This window comes from Microplitis mediator, chromosome 5 (genome assembly GCF_029852145.1).
Source record: "Microplitis mediator isolate UGA2020A chromosome 5, iyMicMedi2.1, whole genome shotgun sequence".
In the NCBI taxonomy this organism is placed as follows: Eukaryota; Metazoa; Arthropoda; class Insecta; order Hymenoptera; family Braconidae; genus Microplitis; species Microplitis mediator.
This window is the reverse complement of record NC_079973.1, coordinates 11,019,528-11,032,319: the sequence shown is the minus strand read 5'-3', so window position 1 is coordinate 11,032,319 and position 12,792 is coordinate 11,019,528. Positions and strand designations below refer to the sequence as shown.

Here is a 12,792-nt window from a genome sequence, read left to right as displayed (position 1 = left end):
AATAATCACACCTTGTTTAAACTTGTTTGCACCTACACGCTGAATCTTTAAATTTATATTTGAATATATGATGCGTTGACATTCCTAATAATTTAACTTCAAATATTCGTGGTTATCAAAAATAATCTGCGAAAAAAAATTGCTTAGTATGTGACCTCAAAATTCAATAATAGAACGCAATTAATAATCCTACACGGAGAAAATTTTATGGTAAAAGTTACCATCAAGTTATAGTACAATTTTTAAACTGAATTATATGATTGATAATATCATTTAAATTATTAAATAAATAATCTGAATAATAGTGTCTACCATCTGTATGGTAAAGTTTACAATTATTTATGATAACCAGAAATTATAACTGTTATTATCTTAAATAATTACTACTATTATAAAAAATCGTAATTCTTAATAACCTGATGGTAATGGTTACTATCAGCCAAAATAATGATGACCATCTAAGCTAATAAAAAATTAAAATATAAACGTTATAGTCTGACGCTTGTCTATGTGTAATTTGATTAACTGGGGAAGTGATTAATTTCACACACACGCACACACACACACACACACACACGCACGCACACACACAGACACACATGCATACATATATCTACGCACGTGCACATGCACGCACACATGTACATAAATACGGGGTCGCACACTCACTCGCACACATGCGCACACTTACCCCACACGCCCGCACACCTGCACACATGCGCACGCTTACCCCTGCGCACAGGCGCACACTTACCCCCACACACCCGCACACATGCGCACACATGCGCACACTTACCCGCACACCTGAACACATGCGCACACATGCACACACGCACGCACAAATACGCACACTCGCCCGCGAACATGCACACACACACATGCACACGGGTGCGCACACACCCACGCGACCACATGTAAACACACGCGCGAGCACACACACATTCTTAGTTAAGAATTTTTACAACTTTGAATGGTAAGAGTCACCATCTTCTATTGTAACAATTATAATTTTTAATAATTACAATTAGCATCTTCGATAGTAACCGTTACCGTCATCAGTTGTAACTGTTATCATTTTCAATTGCAATACTGATCATTATAACCACTGAAAAATGTTATTACCATTTTAGATGGTTAAAATTACAATTTTTGTATAGTAGATACAATAATTAATTTCTCTCCGTGTACGCGTTTTTGCGTGTCCACACGGAAAAAAAGAAATGTCGCTGCAACAGGACGTGGTCCTGTAGCATGATGTTGGGGCTGCAACAGAAACAGCCCTGTTACAGCTTCAAAATCAGAGTCTTGTTGCTGTCACAAGATCAGTCCTGTTACAGCCACAGGAATCTAGTAGCTGCTACAGAACCACTTCCTGTTGCAGCAACAGTTTTTTTTTTCGTCTACATGGAGATATTGTTCTCCGTTGAAGTGCTATGGATTCATAGTAAAACTGGACTAGTCCTGTAGCTGCGACAGGATTATTCCTGTAGCTGCCTCAGGAATAGGTCTGCGACTGTAACAGGAATACGCCTGTAGCTGCCACAGGACTGATCTTGTGAATACTACAGAACTTTCCTGTTGCAGCTACAGTTCTTTTTTTCCGTGTGCTGAAAAAGAATTATCAACATTTGTTTCATTGATTTTTACTTTATATTAAATAATGTAAAAAATACTTTTAAGAAGTGTCCAAGTAACACGAAAGCGAATGTCAAATTTAACACACTTTAAGTGTTACAACACTCGAAAACCAAGTGTGTTACAAGTGTATTATTTTAACATATATTAAGTGTTTTCTATGTTTAAGGCCATTAACAAAACTATAGTTTTGTGTAGTCACTTAAAACACGTTTCACGGTGTGTTAAAAATCTATAGATTGCTTATGGCGTTTCAATGTTATTTGGCAAGTGTGTTAATTTCGACTACACACTCGCTTTTAGAGTAAAATAACATATGAGTGTGTAAAAGTTGAAGGTTAGATCTTCGAGAGTTTTAACATTTATACGTGTTACGTTTAACATACATGAGTATAACTTTTTCTGCACAGACGACGTATATTGAAATAACATATTAATAAGTGTTAATCAATTGTAAATTTCACGATCAATTAAAACGCAGTTTTGAAATTCACACAAATAGTCTGTGTTAAAAAATAACACAAATATTGTGTGGACCGTTTTTAACACACAGAGTATGTTGATTTTAACACAATACGTTTTACTGCGTACGCAGCAATTTGGCGTGTAGACGAAAATATTTATAGTTTATTAATTTGCTGGCTATCATGAAAACAATTTAACTGTTTTTATTTTCGAATGGCTTCACACCTGAACCTATCTTTAGCCGACTATCGGGACTTTGTCCTTGATTGGGTACAAATTTAGTCGCTTGTTTTCTACCAGAAATTCGTGACCAAAATGACAACAAAACTCATTTAACACTCGCGTGTATATTGTCTACCATAATATATCCTAGTAGTATTATTTTGATGATAAGTTTATATATTTATATGTGTAAGCTAAAGTAATTGTTATGACATTCATATTTATGTAACAACTAATTCGACAGACAGAATAGGAGTTTAAAGAAGCGAATAAGCTTTTATAAGAACCATTAAGTTATTGATGGGAATTATTTTTTGATTAAGAAGTTAAATGTCATATTAATAATGCATTATAATTTGCAGTAGGCGCTTACATTATATCGAGCTGATTGTATGTGTGTGTAGAAAGCAGCTCTTGAGGCGATATCCAACGTCACTTACCTGAAACAATAAATTTCAAACAGTTACACAATGTGTTTATACATATAGATATAGATATATAGAAGTATATACAGATACTTAATTTATGCTAATATTCCGTTTATGGAATAGAATTTTCATTATTTAAAAAACAAAACATTTCTATTATTCTAGAAAAAAGTAGATAATTAATTTTGTAGGAAAAATGGCTTCGATTTTAAATACAAATCATTCATAGAAAAAAAATTTCGTGTCTCAAGAAAATTTTTTCTCGCTAGAAGAAAATTTTCGTTTTAAATTTATAATGCAAAAATTTCTTAGGACAAGAAAATTTTTTTTGGAGTGTCACTTGCTTTTCGCGCCACAAAATTCTTTCTTTCTGTGTAGTGTTTTAATATCATAGTATATAAATACTATTTTTCTAACTCTCGCATTGATAAATAAAAAAAATTATAGTATAGTGCACGTAATGTTCGCTCAATATAGGGGAGGGAGGGGAAAAACGGCAGCGAAGGGCAAAATGAAGCAGTCATAAAATATTACAAAAAAAGTTTGTTTTTTAAACATTCCAAAATTACCTTTGAAAATATAATTGAGCATCATTTTGATTTTTTTTTTCACTGTTTTCGAAAAATTTTGTTTTTGTAAAAAAATAGTATGAAATCTTTATCAATTTACAATAAAAAAACTCCCAGTGTCAAATTACTTTAGATGTATTTCAATAATCAACTGGAAAATATTTACAACTTTTAGAATTTTTGAAAAAGAAAAGAACTTAGTATGTCCTTAAGTCCCCCGTTTTGCCCCCTCCCCCTCTTCCTATAACATAAAATATACACTCAAAAGTGAATTATTCATTATCGAATGTCTTTGAGAAGCATTTTTTTTTTCAGTAGAGCTCGAAATGCCTTAAAAATATATTTTTCAGCCGAAAAGAAATTATGCACGAAGCGTTCCCACACTTTATAAAGATAGAAGGAGTTTTTAAAAGAAATATAAACGGATAATCTCAATGTAGTTCATAAATAAATTCAGAAAAATACTTCGAATTATTCGGACTGGTTGAATAAAAAACATTTTTTTGCAAAAAAATGGACATTTGAAAAACTGTAAAACAATATATCCTTGATGGCGGCTTAAATATATGTGGAATACTTCAGGCTATTTCGGGTTCACTCAAAAAACTTTAAGAAAATTGAGATGAAACAAAATTGGCGGCAACAAATAATCGTAACAGTTAGCTCGCCTACTATGCCATAAAAATAAAATTTTTATTGAACACACCAACATGGGGTTACTGGTGTTTTCGATCCTTGGAATCCGGTCACCTGATGGTATTTCACAAATGTTGTTAATTTCCGTTGGCGGGATTCTTACGCTGGTGTGACCTTGATATGTAGTATAGTGTCAAGAGACACGCGAGGGGGATGCGTGTACGCATTTTGCCCTCATCAGCGAAATGCACTCGCGCACTCAGAACTCATATAGAGATTTCATAAACATAAATAAATAAATAAGTAAAATATAGCAATCATGCATCACTTTAAGACAACGTTTTATTAAAAAATAACCGTAACCCGGATTTTTTATTTGGCGACAGTAGAGCCCTACCTGCGCTTCGCGTTCGAGGTGTGCAATATTATCATAAAAACCCGATCCAATGCAATCATCACAATGTGAAACAAGGGCTAAATCGACACATAAACCGTTCTGGCCACAAGTCGCCACATAAATATAAAAGGAAGGAATCCCTCGTGATGCTCGAGGAGCAATGCCGGTCGACGGCCACGAGAATACTCGGTAGTGGGGATACTGTACTGCGATGTTGAGCGACTAGAGGGGAAACGGAATCATCAGAGAATGACGAGTAGTAGAGACGAGAGAAAAGAGGAGAGGTTTACTACACAGTACAACACGGCGGCGTAAAACACAGAGAATGTTGGAATGATCGATGAGATTCTGCGCTGTAGTTGGCATCAACATACTCCCCCACCATCCACCATAATTCAGTCAGGTCGACACACTCCAGAGATATGTCCCCATTTCTTTACCACCAGCCTTTCAAAAGCCTTGGTGGGGAGAAAGCACGTGGGAACGATAAGTTTCGAAGGAATCCTCATAGATGGAGCTCTCGGCGAGTTTTCGCCAGCGCCATCGGACGAAGTCATGATCAAACTCTTCTAGGATGAACGAAAACGTGGGGATATCATAGCCCGGTAAGATCAATTACTGAAATTTCAAGTTAGTTGAGGCTGAATTTTAAATCAATTATCGTTTTATTATAACTTATGATCATGTGTCGTAAATGTACTCTCACATTTTGTTTTTAATTTCATTACTAATCGTACCGACATGACGAACTCACAGATCGTGTTACCGGAGTTTGATATCAGTTGGATAACAACTTTACGCATGTCGATAAATGAACTTGTAAAGTATTCACACAAGTAGAGAGTAATAAATATAATGATATGTAGAAAAAATGTATTCTAAGTTAGTTTATGAGTCGATTTAAATAAATATTTGCAACGTAGAAAAAAGTTTAATAGGGGCTGTTCAGAAAATACGTCACGCAAAATTGTACCTTTTTAGCCCCACCCCCTTCATCACACTATATCACATTTTCTGCAATCTCCCTATCAATATCGCGTCACAAATGATAAATGATGAGAGAAAAATTTTCGAAATTCTTTGATGAGTTGCGAACATGACGTTTCCTTAGATCCCCCAACCCCCTTCGTCACATCTTGTCACAGTAAGCGACAGCCTCTCCCCCTCCATAAGTGCGAATGTATTTTATGGACGGCCCCTTAGGTAACGCTTTGAAAAAAAAAAAAAAAAAAAAAAAATTTTTTTGAGTTATTCTTCAATCATAATGTAATTAATCTCATTGGAAACCACTGAGTTTTTTTTGATCCGGTGAGTATCTCGTAGCAGGTGGTGTGAAAGTAACTTAAAGCACGGCAAAGCAATTGATCAATATAGCGCCAACAACCCCTCGTGAGTCTGGTGTTCCCGACTAGTGTCCTCCACCTTCTGTTGCCTCACTCTTCTTTTTCCAATCTCTGTTCGGACAAGTCCCAACACCGCGGAGAGAACGCACCCTCATAACAAGTTTCTTACTCATCTTTTTCGTTCAATAACTCTCCATCCAAGATGGCCACCGCGGTCGTTTCTCATTGGCTGGGGGTGAGGTGGTCGCTGAGCTATACGTACGGGGGAGGTGGGTCTTGGAAGGGTGGGACAAGGGGGTTGAAAGCAGTGACGCCATCTATCTTCCGTTGCCTTGGCTCGGCGTAACATAAGGCAAGATAAATTGCGGGATCTCCTGGGTTCTTGAACCTTTCTGGCAAATTGCATAAGAATATCCACCGGCCCCTTACCCACCCACCTTGTCTCCTCTTTCTCTTTCATCTCTTCCTCTGACTCTTCACCAACCGCTCCTTTACCGGCCGTTCGACCTCCCCCGTTACCTCGCGGCTCCAATGGAATTGGAATTAACTCTAATAAATCACCCCAAGGCTCTGCAATACTACGCGCTCTTGCTTTCTCTCTTTCTCTTACTCTCTCATTTTTCACCTCACGGCTCGAGAGAGTTAAAATTTTCTTTCGTTCGAGATGATGTTATGTATCTCCTGGGATTGGTTTCACGATAAAGACGGTAATTCACTCACGACATTCCAATGTCGCGTGGTAGATTACTATATCGTCAAATGATTATGTCGCCTAATATCAGTAGAAATTTTTATTTTCATCTTTTCATTTTTTAAAATGCCGGAATTAAAAGCAATAACGCACAGAAAACAGAATTTCTTGGTGCAAAAAATTTTTACTCGCTCCAAAAAAAATGCTTTGCATTATAAATTAAAAAAGAAAATTGTCTGGGGTGAAAAAAAGTTTTCTTGAGTCGAGAAAAAATTTTTTCAAGTCCCAAGAAATTTTTTTTTTTCATTTCACAAAGCATGCATTTTGCAAAATTTGTATTGCGCCAATAAATTCATTTATTCTGTGCGTTACACAGGAAAAAACGATTTGCCGATTTTTTATCTTATCCAAAAAAACTTTTACTCGCCCTAAAAAAATTTTCACTTGCCCTAAGAAATTTGTTGGCCAATGCATGCATTTTGCAAAATTTTTATTGAGTCAAGAAATCTTTTTTTTTCTGTGCATGTGTGATTTTTAACTGACACTATATTTATATATAACTGTAATAACCACAATTGAAAGGTATTAAGTTTCTTAAATAATAGTCTTATTAGCAAATGTGATTAAGTTATAACAAGATTTGAACGATAGGGACAAATGGTGGGGTATAGCAATTTGAATATAATGGATGTGATGAGAATAGCAAAAGATATAACAATTGAAGATTTAACTGCATGGCCATTTTAAGAGCTATAAAACACCCACGACATCTGCCGGCATTCACAAGAAAAACCAAACAAGATAGAAGAGAGAAAGAGAGAGAAAGATGCGTTTATGCGCGCGCGTCTCACGGCCCATTGATCGAAAGAGCCTATGGCTCGTAAAATTGGAAGGATGAGAAAACTATACTTCTAAACACAGTACATTCTGTTACAATAAAAATATAAATAAATCTCTACACCATTTTTCGGTACTTGAACATTATAAATCGATCAGCATTTTACTGTAAAATTACTTGTTAATTTTAGTTTATTTTAATTAATATGCCAGACATAAAAAATAATGAAAGCTAAAAAAATTAAATAATTGATTTCACGTGATATTTTATTACCAGAAAAGTAAACTGTGAAAATTTTAAAGCACACGAACATTATATCATTGATCTTATGAGCATTATGCATACTTTATAACAGCGATAATTATATAATGATAGTGAAAATAATTATTCAATTAATATCATTATACAAATATATAATAGATGATAATAAAAACTTTATTTAATTAGGAATAAAAACTAACATAAAATATAAACATCGTTTAGAATAAAGTGATTACTCAGAAAAAAAAGAATTCTTATCGATCGGTGCAAAAAAAATTTACTTGCTTCAAAACAAATTTTTACTTGGCCTAAGAAATATTTTGAATTATAAATTGAAAACAAGTTTTCGTAGGGCAAAAGATAGTTTTCTTGGAGCAAGAAAAAATTTCTTGGGACGAGAAAAAATTTCTTGCTTCAAGAAAACTTTTTTTTAGTCCTAGGAAAATTTTTGATTCCAATTTATAATATAAAATTTTTCTTGCTCCAAAAAAATATTTTTTCCGTAAAATTGTATTTAACTTAATTTTATAATCTGAGACAAACTATTATTTATTAGCTATGCTATTTATAAATATATAAAAGTAAATATATGAATGTAATGTAAAAAAAAAAATTATCACAAATTAACAGCATTCAGTTTTTGTCAGTATCCGAGACGATAATTTGAATGATATTCGATAGGATGAGACTGTACTCGGAGTGTTGTGCGGGTCAGTAAATTTAAAGTAAACTTTACGATTTGTTTGGCTCAGTAACTGGGTAATGGAACTCGGTTATATAGTTGTGGCTATACGGAATCATGTGATCATGGCCATAAACGTGGTTGTTATGTGCTCGTGAAACGGGGAATTCCCTCGTGTGCAACGCGGACCGGCTTCCACACAGTCTCATGTATATCGTAGAATTGTCGAGTGTAACGTTTGTTACGTATCGCTGACTATGCTGCCATCACACAGTCATTTCAGTAACAATCTTATCGTCTTTCTCTCATTGCCATAATATAATGCAAACATATCTGTCGTATTTTATCATTCTACACTACCGTATCTCTTTCGGTGAGCCTTTATAAAGACTCCGAAAGTCTTGACTGACAAAAAGAAAATATACGTTTAAAATATGGATTGCGCATAGAGGGAAATGATGGTTCTAACGAGTCACTAATTTTAGTTTCGCTGGGTTAATCCTATTCTGATCTACCGTTAAACTTATTTTCATTTTCTACACAACCTGGCAAATCTTATATAGCTGGCTCATTAACTTACTCACCCTGGTCTACTATATCTTGTAGCGTGAAGGCGCTGAACCGTTTATCAAGTTACATGATATTTTATGATAATAATTAATCTGTATGAAAAAACAAAAAATAAATAAAAAAACTAGATCTTCAATGATAATTAATAGCCTTATAAATAAATATCAGTACACAGAAAAAAAGGATTTTTTGAAGCAAGAAAAAATTTTCTTAGGATTAAAAAAATTTTTTCTTGGCTCAAGAAATTTGTTTTCGCTCCAAGAAAATTTTTTTTTCTTCCAAGAAATGCTATTTATCTGTGTACAGAAAAAAAGTTTCTTGACGCATGAAATATTTTGCATTATAAATTGAAAACAAAAATTTTCTTGGGGCGAGAAAAAATTTCTTGGCTCATGATTTGGTTTTCGCTCCAGAATAGTTTTTTTCCAAGAAAATTTTTCTTGCCTACAAAAAATTTTTTGTTTTTTATATATAATGCAAAAATTTTCTTGAAACAAGTAAAAGTTTTCTTGAAACGAGTAAGATTTTTTCGCCCCAAGAAATCCTTTTTTTCTGTGTATATTTATTTGTAACTTGAACTAAATTTCGTACTTTCTACTCCTAGCGTTCAGTATCCGTAGTAGAAAAAACGAAAAAAATGACAATAATGAGAAAGTAAGATCGAGTAAAATGTATTATAGTTTTACTACTACTAGAAATCGATATATATGTACATATATATCATACAGCCATATGGACATCACGACACATCTGACGTCAGCATTTACGCATGGCTCTGGTAGATGACGTAACTAGGAGAGTGCCAGCCATACTGGGTAGAGGGAGGAAGAAAAGGGAGCCATTATAGAAGGGGCGCGACTAGGCTGAATCCTCCCCACCGACCGGCCCACCAAGGGAACAGCTGTCAGCTGCGTGGAGAGTCCAGACTCTCCTTCCCTTCTCATGTCTGCTTGCTGGCCTGCTCGACGGATCTTCTGTCCTACAGACTCTTGCCGTGTCGCATACCCCAACTCGTCTAAAAGCCTAAAGCCACCCACCCCAATGTTAAAATATTTCAGTGGGTGAGCAAGCGGGATGGGAATAGCTTTGTGAGAGTTATGGCCGACTCTGAAACTCAAATAACTCTTCCATTCGCAAACGTATATGAAGCTAGAAATATCTTTCACATTCTCCTTTTTTATTTTTTCCACAAACACAAAATACTTTTTTGTTTTTTAACAACAGTACAACTTTGAAGTTAAACTTTTTATAAGTAAATAATAATAATATCCTCCAATTTAGTTAATTTTAAGTTTAAATAACTTGCAAATTAAGATATTCAACGCGAAAATAAAAAAAATTGTATATCAAGTTTCACATAACAGTAATAATTTATAGGTTTTATATTTGATGACTATAATTATGTATTTATGCAAAAATTTATTGCGATTTAACGATTAGAATATTTATGAAAAAATTTATGCTACAGATAAACATTAAAAAAAAATATTGTGTCCAATAATAAATTCCTTGAAGCTAAATTTAATTATGTAATTAAAATTATTCTGGTTTTAATAGGGAATAAATTTCTGTACATGCCCTAAAACATCTTGAGTGTAGAAAAAATAAAACCCTTGTGTGATAGTCGGCAATTAAATTGTTATCGAGTTATCTATAGTTAATTAAATGTTGAGCAGGCTAACACGTTTTTTCAACGAAAAGTTTTAATATATAGTAGGAGAGGGGGAGCGGGGGTAAAATCGGGTACCGCCGGAATTTTATAAAAAATGTTTGTTTTTTAAAAATTCAAAATCTTTTTTGTAAATATAATTGAGCATTATTTTGAATTTGTTTTACTACTTTGAGAAATTCTGTTTTTGCAAAAACATGGCATGAAATCACGTCGGTTTTTTTTTCTTGACTTTACAATAAAAGAACTCCCAATGTCAAATTACTACAGATGTATTTTAATAATCGACTGGAAAATATTTACAATTTTTATAATTTTAAAGTTTAATCAACGTGTTGCCCCCCCCCCCTCTATATAAAGTCAAACAGAAATCAAAAGTAGATCTCAGGGGCAACTTGGTCTCCTATGTCAAAGAATTGATTCTAAAACGTATATGATTTAGTACCTAATTGAGTTTTAAAGTATGTTATAGATATTTTTTCTGTATAAACGAATTTGCTAGGGTCTTGATATAAGGCTCTATTGAAGCCAAGCATAGTATATTTAGCCTGCAAACACGAACATTGATACGCTTTTTTGATGTGTCGTTAGCGAATGCTCATGAAAACTATTGGCAGATTTTTAATTAATCGATTTTTGATTAATGTTAATTTCTTAATTGATTTTTTGAGAACGAATGAGAATCAGAAGCAAATAATCGTACATAAATTTCTATTCCGAGAATTAAGAACTTCGAAAAGAGAACTCAGGACAACTTATAGAGAACTAAAAAAAAACCAACTCGGTTTCGATTTTATCAAAAATTTTCATTTTTGTACTGAAAACAAAAAACTGTTTTGGCCCTCGTTTATCCAAACATTTTTTTACTGAGTTCTAAGAAAGATAATTTCCGCAGTGAATACTCTACTTTACAATCTCAAAATTTTTCCTGTAAAATCCCAAAACCGAACAGCAGATTCTAAAAATAATTTATAGGCTTCAAATACATGTAAAAAAAAAAAACGTTACAGGACAAAGAAAAAATACCCGTCGTCGAGCATAAAAAAAACACGATTTTCCAATAGCAGGTAAACAGAGTTAGAAATTCCATAAAAACTACTAGTACCATAAAAAAGTCGTTGAAGGTCAATGTAAATTGTACGGCTGCAGACATTGTAAGATAAGAATTCTGTTATGGAAGATGGCTAACGCTGCGTCCTTGTTTTATTGCTATATGGTCCCGAGGATCTTGACTACTTCGAAGGTCAGTAGTGTCTTGTTCGATAGGGGATCATGAACGAAGACCGCAGTCGGTCAACTTAATGCCTATAAATCTTATTCGGCGTTTTTCGACAAGTGCCGCTAACATCAGCAGAGAGGGGGTGGTATAAGAATACATATATGTCCAAAGAGAAGAGGAAGAAAGAGAGACTCGTGAAAAAATAATAAGAATAAAAGGAGGAAGCTGGGGATCGAAAAACCTGAACGTCGGACCAGCGAACCAGCTTGTTATAAGCTAAGCTGGTTTTGTAAGTCTTGGCGATGGTTATATAGGATGGAGAAGTGGAGGAGGCAGACTCGAATGGAACAATGTGCGTCGCGGTGAAGAATGTGGTCCGTCGGGCTGCGGGTCTGGTTGCCGAGCGATGCCCGGAGTCTGTTGAGATGCCCATCGAGAATCAGGAGATAACCGTTGAGGACATCCGAAGGGTGCAGTACATTCTCTGGTCGGCGACAAATGCGCGGGAAATTTACGATTACTCAGATCGTTACGTCATTTAGAGTCGATTCACTCGCGCGAACGTTCCGAGGACAACCGACATACACTCGGCTTTCAACCGTTCGACGGGTGCACCTTTTACTCAGTCAATAGCTATAAAATTTACCGTTTTATGTACATATGAATTTATATACTCTTGTTATATATTATTTTGTCGCTTGTTTGATAATTCTATTTGTTCAGAATAAATTATGCACTTTTTATTATTACGATTTTCAGAAAATAATTTGAGTAAAAAAAATTGTTTTAGCAGAAATTATTAATTGGTGATTATAAAGTACATGTATTAAAAAGATTTAGAATAGAAAAAAGAAACTGCTCGTAAAAGGATGATTGTACAGTGCATAAGAGTCGAGTTTCTGTAACTAAAGAACTAATAAATTGTAGTTGCAAAAAAAAGCGAAGATAATAAAAAAAATTTAATTAATTCTTTGAACATTGGTCAATGGTGCAGCTTCAAATAAAATATCCTGACATAGGTTTTTCTATAACATTATTATCGAAGTTGAATTCGTTTGCTTCGAATGTTATAATTTTTGATAATATTATGTACACAGAAAAGAAGGATTTTTTCACGCAAAAATTTTTTTTGGAGCAGTTTGAAATTTATTGTGTCAAAAAATCCTT

The 12,792-nt window shown here is 34.2% G+C and overlaps 1 protein-coding gene across 3 annotated transcripts in view; it reads right to left on the bottom strand.

Moving 5' to 3' along the window:
• The window catches only part of LOC130667638 (homeotic protein antennapedia-like), a 193,115-nt gene that overhangs the window by 117,232 nt on the left and 63,091 nt on the right, over window positions 1-12,792 (bottom strand). The window contains exons 1-2 of one of the 3 annotated variants that reach the window (XM_057469370.1): window positions 4,026-4,380; window positions 2,696-2,762 (exon numbers count right to left, since the gene is read on the bottom strand). The exons of 1 other annotated variant lie outside the window; for it this stretch is intronic. The gene's annotated coding sequence lies outside the window, so the exon portion shown is untranslated. Of the gene's footprint in view, window positions 1-2,695; window positions 2,763-4,025; window positions 4,381-12,792 lie in introns of those variants that run through there. One more of the 3 variants, XM_057469366.1, reaches the window with a different exon arrangement.